The sequence below is a fragment of the Podarcis melisellensis genome (genome assembly GCF_964234715.1).
Source record: "Podarcis melisellensis genome assembly, chromosome: 2".
NCBI lineage: Eukaryota > Metazoa > Chordata > Lepidosauria > Squamata > Lacertidae > Podarcis > Podarcis melisellensis.
Genome location: NC_138529.1, coordinates 32022082 through 32029017, shown reverse-complemented (window position 1 = coordinate 32029017; position 6936 = coordinate 32022082).

The following is a 6936-nucleotide window of genomic DNA, read 5'->3' as shown; positions in this document are numbered from 1 at the left end:
CATTATGCCGATTCCTAATTCCTGTTTGCTTTGTACAATAACTCTTAGTCTTTCACAGTGCGTCTCTAAATCCCTTTAGCGTTATTTGTCCTTCACTAATACATTCCAGATAATCTACATACTTTTCCCAATCTTTGGTGAACACTTGGTGTCTTATGTATCTTACTTTTCCTGTTAATCTATCCAACTCTGCGTAATCCGACAACTTAGTTCTCCACTCCTCCACCGTTGGAGTTTCCCGTAGTTTCCACCTCTGAGCTAATACTACCCTTGCTGCCGTAACCGCATAGTATACCAATCTGCGGTCTTCCTTTTTTATCTCTTGTCCTAATATCCCTAGAAGGAAGATTTCTGGTTTCTTTATGAACGTGTACTTTAATATCTTCTTCAATTCAGTGTGTACTTTCTCCCAAAATTGTTTCACCCTTCTGCACTCCCATCACATATGGTAGAAGGAGCCCTCTATGTCTTTACATCTCCAGCACTTGTTATCCACCTTATACATTTTTGATAATTTCATGGGTGTCAAGTACCACCTATAAAACATCTTCATGACATTTTCCCTTATCGCAGTACACGCCGTAAAGTTTACCCCCTCCCTCCAAAGTTTCTCCCAATCCTCAAACTGTATACTATGACCTATATCCCTTGACCAGTGGGTCATCACAGATTTTACTTCCTCATCGCCTAAATTCCAGTCCAACAACATCCTGTATGTCTTAGATATAATTTTCACTTTATTATTTATTATTTCTGTCTGGAATTTTGAGTCTTTATCAGCATAACCTCTTTCTTTGATATCTTTACTAAACATCTGATTCACCTGATGGTGATGTAGCCAATCGTAAACATGTTCCTTTATTTGCTCATACGGTTTTAGCTTCCATTTCCCTTCAACCTTCGTTAGTAGCTGATCATAAGTTGCCCAATTGCTTCTCATATTTATGGTTTTTATACTCATTACTTCGAGAGGTGAAAGCCAATGTGGTGTTTTCGGCTCTAACAGATTTTGATACCTTTCCCAGACTTCGATTAGCGGCCCTCTAAAAATGTGATTTGCAAACCCCTTGTGCACTTTCCTTTTGTTCTTCCATAAATACGCGTGCCAACCGCATCTGTTATCGAAGCCCTCTAAGTCGAGCAGCTCCGTATTAGTATGGCAAGGTTTTCAGACCGATGCTATGACTGGCTTCATACATTAACAACGACATGATTGAACCCAGGGGTAGATCATAACTACTTCTTGTTGTTGTTGTGATTCACCATCAAGTTCCCTCTTTCTCATAAAAATAGATTTCAGGTAGCTACTTCTATATGCATTGCAGAGCCCCAGATTGTTGGGGCCTGCAGAGCTCCATCAATACTATAGTAGCCTGTTTACAGACAAGGGCTTTTCAGAAGCTTGGGAGTGGAATTGTTCAGATATGGTGTTTCTCCCCCATCCCTGCAAGGAAATGCCCTATCAAGCTGGTTTTGTAGTTCTTCAAGCAAAAACCCTAAACTCTTACCCTTCAAGCAGCATGGCCAGACCTCCTGTGATAGATGTGCAAGGATCTGCTGAGGGCATGTCTTTGGTTGTCCCCACTAGCGATGAGCAGCCCTCTGGGAAATCTAGAAACTTAGCTGGTTACTGCCAACTTTGGACTACATCAACACGATGCAGAAATGTGGAATATAAATGCAATGAGTAAATGCCAACTTTCGAACGCTTGCAGGAGATGCTGTGCATTGGATTTTGCTGTACAGTGGTACCTTGGGTTAAGTACTTAATTCATTCCGGAGGTCCGTTCTTAACCTGAAACCGTTCTTAACCTGAAGCACCGCTTTAGCTAATGCCGCACCGCCGGAGCACGATTTCTGTTCTCACCCTGAAGCAAAGTTCTTAACCCGAGGTACTATTTCTGGGTTAGCGGAGTCTGTAACCTGAAGCGTATGTAACCTGAAGCATATGTAACCCAAGGTACCACTGTACTGAAAACATTCATGGGTGAATGGGCCACTTATAGAGAAGAAATGCCTCTCCTATAGCAAAGGCCCCCATTCCCCATTTCATCTAAAGACTGGGACTGGCACTATCGGCAAGGGAGAGCCCGGTACCTTATTGCGCCTGTAACTCCTGTGCCAAGTGTGCACCCCATATCTCTAGCCACCTGCTAAATTGCTGATTTTGCAGCACTTCAGGCAGTATCTGGGTGAAAGCCCAAACTCAAACGCCCAGTAGTTCTTCTGCTTGGATCAAGGCAGTTGGGAGGTCCCAACCTGGATTGTGCTGGACAAGCTTTTGCCTTTGTATGCTGTTAAGGAAACTCTGTTCTAAATCCATTCCCTGCAGTGGCGTAGCGTGGGTTATCAGCACCCGGGGCAAGGCAAGTAATTTGCGCCCCCTAACCCATGGATTTGCGCTCCCTAACCCGTGGATTTGCGCCCCCTAACCCGTGGATTTGCGCCCCCTAACCCGTGGATTTCCCTAACCCCCAGATGTTGCACCCGGTGCGGCCGGCCCCCCCTGCATCCCCCACGCTACGCCACTGGTTCCCTGAGATGACTGCCTCACCATCCTTGCATTGGTCTTGCCGAGTCTGACATCTGCTCTCCCTAGATGTTTGCTGTCCCCTGATCCTTTTAATGTGAGGTGCCAGGGATTGAGCCTGGGACTTCTCGGGTGCAAAAGTTGGAAGCACGGTCTTCCCCGCCTGAGTCAGTGAAGGGGAATTTGTGGCCCTCTGGAAGTTTGTCAGACTCCAGCCCCCCTTCATCCCTCCTCGTTGGCTTTTCTGTATGGATGTGTTGAGCGATGGAGTCCAAGGAACATCTGAAGGGCCGCAGGGCCACTTCTGGGACCTGCTGGTGAAGGGCAGGTGATAATTATCATTATCGAACCTATTTGCTTTAATAAAAAGGTCAACATGAACCCCCACCCACCACAGCACACCCAGGACCCTCCTCCCTCCCGGTTCTCCACAGCAGGTGGATGAATGGCTTGTTCTCTGCTCCCCCTCCATCCCAGAAGGAGAATCATAGAATCATTTGAATGGTAGAGTTGGAAGAGGGTCCCAAGGGTCATCTAGTCCAACCCCCTGCAATGCAGGATTCTCAGTTTTTTATTATTATCCCGGAGAACACCAGAACTGTCAGATAGAAAAGAGGCGAACAAATCTGTTGCTGATTCAAACATATAGCACAAAGAGTGGAGTGGAGGCGGCAGCTCGATGACGAGGAAGAGGATGACAGCTGTCATCCCCGCCTCCTGCTCACTACTTGTCAGTGACTCTTTGGGGAGGGGGTGAAGGTGGGGGTCGTCGTCCCCCCCCCAACAAACACGTCGTCGGTGCTGTCAAAATCTTTTTGAAGGGAGGTGGGGAGCGGGCGAAAGGACAGCCCTTGGGTCACGCCACCGTTTTGCTGTCTAGGCAAACCAAACAAAGCCCCGGGGGTGGCAGCGCTCCAGCTCTGGGACGGCAGGGACCGAGCCTCGTCCTGGGCTTGTTAACGCTTCTGCCTCCCTCGGCCCTTCTCTCCCACATCGCCCGTCGCCGCCTTGGCACGCCTGCCTGGCGGTGCCCGCCGCCCGAAGGGGTTAAGCCAGTGAGTCACTGCCTCTCTGCTTTCATAATCCCTGCCTCTCTCTCTCTCTCTGTCTCTCTCCTGCGTCTCCCTCGAAGCGGGGTCGCCGAGAAGACTTCGGAGATTCCCTGTCGTCGACGTCGCGGGCCTGAAGCGGTTAACCAGAGCCGGGGTGGCAGCAGCAGCGAGCCTGCCTCCTCGCTCCCTGGCTCGGTCCCTCCTGCTTTGCGCGCGCCTGGTGTCCTGTGGAAACTGAAGCAGACCTGCCCAGCAAGCCGAGCAACTTTTTGCTCCCCCCCCCCATCCCGGCTCCCCGCCTTGCTCTCTTTTAAACGCCGGGCTGGCGAGGAGGACGAGAGACTCCCTCTGCAGCTGAGGGAAGACCAGGCGCAAACACACACAAACGCCGAGGCTGATTGCGCGCCGTCGCCGCCGCGTCGTGCGCCCCTGCGAGGCAAAGCTCCTGTCCCTCTCCTGGGTGGACTCGCAAAGGTGAGAGGAGGAGGAGCAGCAGCAGGATGGAGGGACGGCTTCGCTTTCCCGCTGGATGGATTTAGGGACAGGGTGGCGGGGAGAGGAGGCTGGAAGGCACCACCGAGCAGTGCGCCTGCCTGATCCGGTCGTCTGAGGGGAAAGGCACCTGAAGGGGGTTGAGGATGGCAGCCGCCGCAGCAGCACCAGCCGACTGCGGACACCGCTGCTGAGGGAGAGCTTGGCGGCGGCAGGAGGAGGAAGAGAAGGACACGCGCACAGCAGCAGCTGCAGCCGCGGCGCCTGAGGTAAGGACGCTCGCCTCAGGACTGCCCAGCGGGAAAGGACGACCCGGGTGAATGGTCGCCCTGCGCTTTTCCTCGACGGGCGGCAGTGCGGACCCCTCTGCGGTGGGGAGGATGGCGCTGGGTGGGGGGCGGCAGAGAGAGGGGGCTCAGCCTCGAAAAGGTAGCCCGGAGGAGGAGGAGGAAGTGGGGGGGGGGAGGAAAGTTCTGGACGCCGAGCGCGCTTTCCTGACTGCAGTGAAGCCCGCTTTGATTGTCATCGCGAGTTTGGCAAAGCCGAGCTGCTGCCTCCGCTGGGCTCCTCGCACTGCGCCGCCGCCGCCGCCGCCTGCTGAAGTTTCCTGGTCCGCAGAAGGGTGGGGTGGCGAGCAGGGAGACCTGGCTTAAAAGCGGGGGGTGCCTTTGGTTTTTGTGCGCGCGAGGGAGAGGGAGAGATCCCCTTTTCCTTACCCAGATGCAGGAGGAGGAGGAGGTTACCCAGTCTGTGCTCTGCACCCCCCCGTCTCTCCCCTCTCTCGCCACCTGCATGCTCCAGCGCCCTGCCAGAGCACGCAGGTCGCGCGCCTTTGGAGGGGTTGGATCGGGCCTCTGCCGCCTCCGAACTCCCCAGGATTTCTTCAAGGTGTGTGTAGGCGCGCGCGCGTGTTCGCGCACACGGACACCCCCGCGCACACCTTTCCTTCTCTCTCTCTCTTCCTCCCTGCCCCCTCCCTTCCCCCTCTCTGGCGCTCGCTCGCTCGCTCGCACAGGGACTAGGGATCGTAGGAAGATTCAGCAGGATTATGTAATGCCGGCTGCTTTGGCTAGCTAGCAGTGCTGGAAAGGGCTGCCTGCCGCCTGGTCGCGCGAGCAAGAAAGGGGGTAAGTCAGTGCCAGGCTTGGGGGTCCCGAAGCACTTGGGTGGAAGGCAGGACACACAGAGAGACAGACAGACAGACAGACGGAGCATCAAAGACACTTCTACTGGGGAGATTCGCCCTCCTCCCACCCAGCGCTTTGATGAATCAAATCAGGCTCTGAAAGTTTCCTCTTAGGTCCTGTCGTCGCCAACCCGGCGCCGCATTTCAATCTTTTGCCCACCCCACTTTATTAAAGCTCAAGTCCCTTCTATCCCACTCAGATTGGTCCCTTTCTTTCCTAGGTCAGATTAAGGTTCAGATTATGCTTTCGTTGTATTAAAGAGGGGAGTGGGGCTGTTTCACTGGCTACTTGCCTTCTTCACTATTCGCCAACCAGGTATCCTCCAGATGATTTTGAATACAGTACAACTTTTTCCAGCTCCATAGTTGTGGTCCAAACCACCCAGAGAGTGGACTACTAAGAAGACTCCCTGTTACTTTTCTGTAGCATCTCTGGCAACTCCACACCAGACAGAAACTCACTCCCTGGGCAGAGTTATTAGGCCAGAGCTCAATGGCTAAGCCGAGCACTGCTTTGTATGCAGAACCCCTCAAATTCAGACCCTGGAAATTCTGGAGAGCCTTTGCCAGTCAGTGCAGGCAACACTAAGCTAGATGGCAGCTTCTTATGTTCCCAAATATTAGAAAAATTAAGAGAGGTGTGTTGTTATTGTTGTCGTTTTGTTTTTGCAATCAAGCGGCATATAAATCTTATGAAATAAATAAATTTAATAAACTGCATCAGAGAGACAAGAGGGTCAGCTGTAGAGCAGGATGTTTGAAATGGATGGCCTGTGACCCTCTTTCCCTGCAGCCTCCTACAGTGCAGTCCATCCTTCAGGGTCTTGATTATGGAAAACTTGCTTCCTTCACCCCCTCGCATAGCCATTTGGTACCCCATCTCTTTCCTTCCCCAACAGAGTTTTGCTTCTTTCCTCCCTCTGTTGTAATTGCATAGTTGGATCAGTGCTTGCCTCGCTTTACAGAGTGGCACAAACAAAAGGAAAAACAAAAACAGAACAAGAGGGCTGGTTTCTGCCCTGATGAGCTTACAGTTTTATACTTTTCCAGCCTATTGGGAAGGACAACTAAGGGGGAGGTAGGAAAGGGAGAGGCAAATGTAACAAGGGGTGGACCTGATCAAATGTTACCTTTCCCTCCTATCTTACCATCTTTCCTCCATTCAGATTTTTCCCCTTGCTATCTCTGGAGTTGGAGTATTTCTAATGAAACACAGAATGCACCCTGCTACTAGTAATAATACTTATATGCAGTTTAGAGGGTGTTGTGGAAACCCAGCAGGGATGATGATGGGTCCAGTCTAGCAGGAAGTTCTCCTGACCAAGCCCTGTTGCCTGGGAGCTGTGCAAGAGCTGTGCCGTGCCTGGTTTGTTGCAAGCAGCAGCAGCCTGGGAAACCTTGAATGACCATACAGCCGGGGTTGTCTTGCTGCAGTCTAGGCTCAGGTGGTTCTTCTTCTGGAATGTGTCACTTAACCTAGGTTAGGACTTTGGGCATTCCCTGGGCAGTGAGTGCCAGCCCTCCTTCGCATGCCCTCCCCACCTGACCATTTCTTTCAGTCAAGGTCACTGCAGTAATTTCATATGTAGCTGCCTGGTGCTGCTGTCTTATCTATCGCACGGTTTCTGTTTCTCTCTCTTTGTGTTCCTGGGGATATTGTGTTCGATAAAACTTAC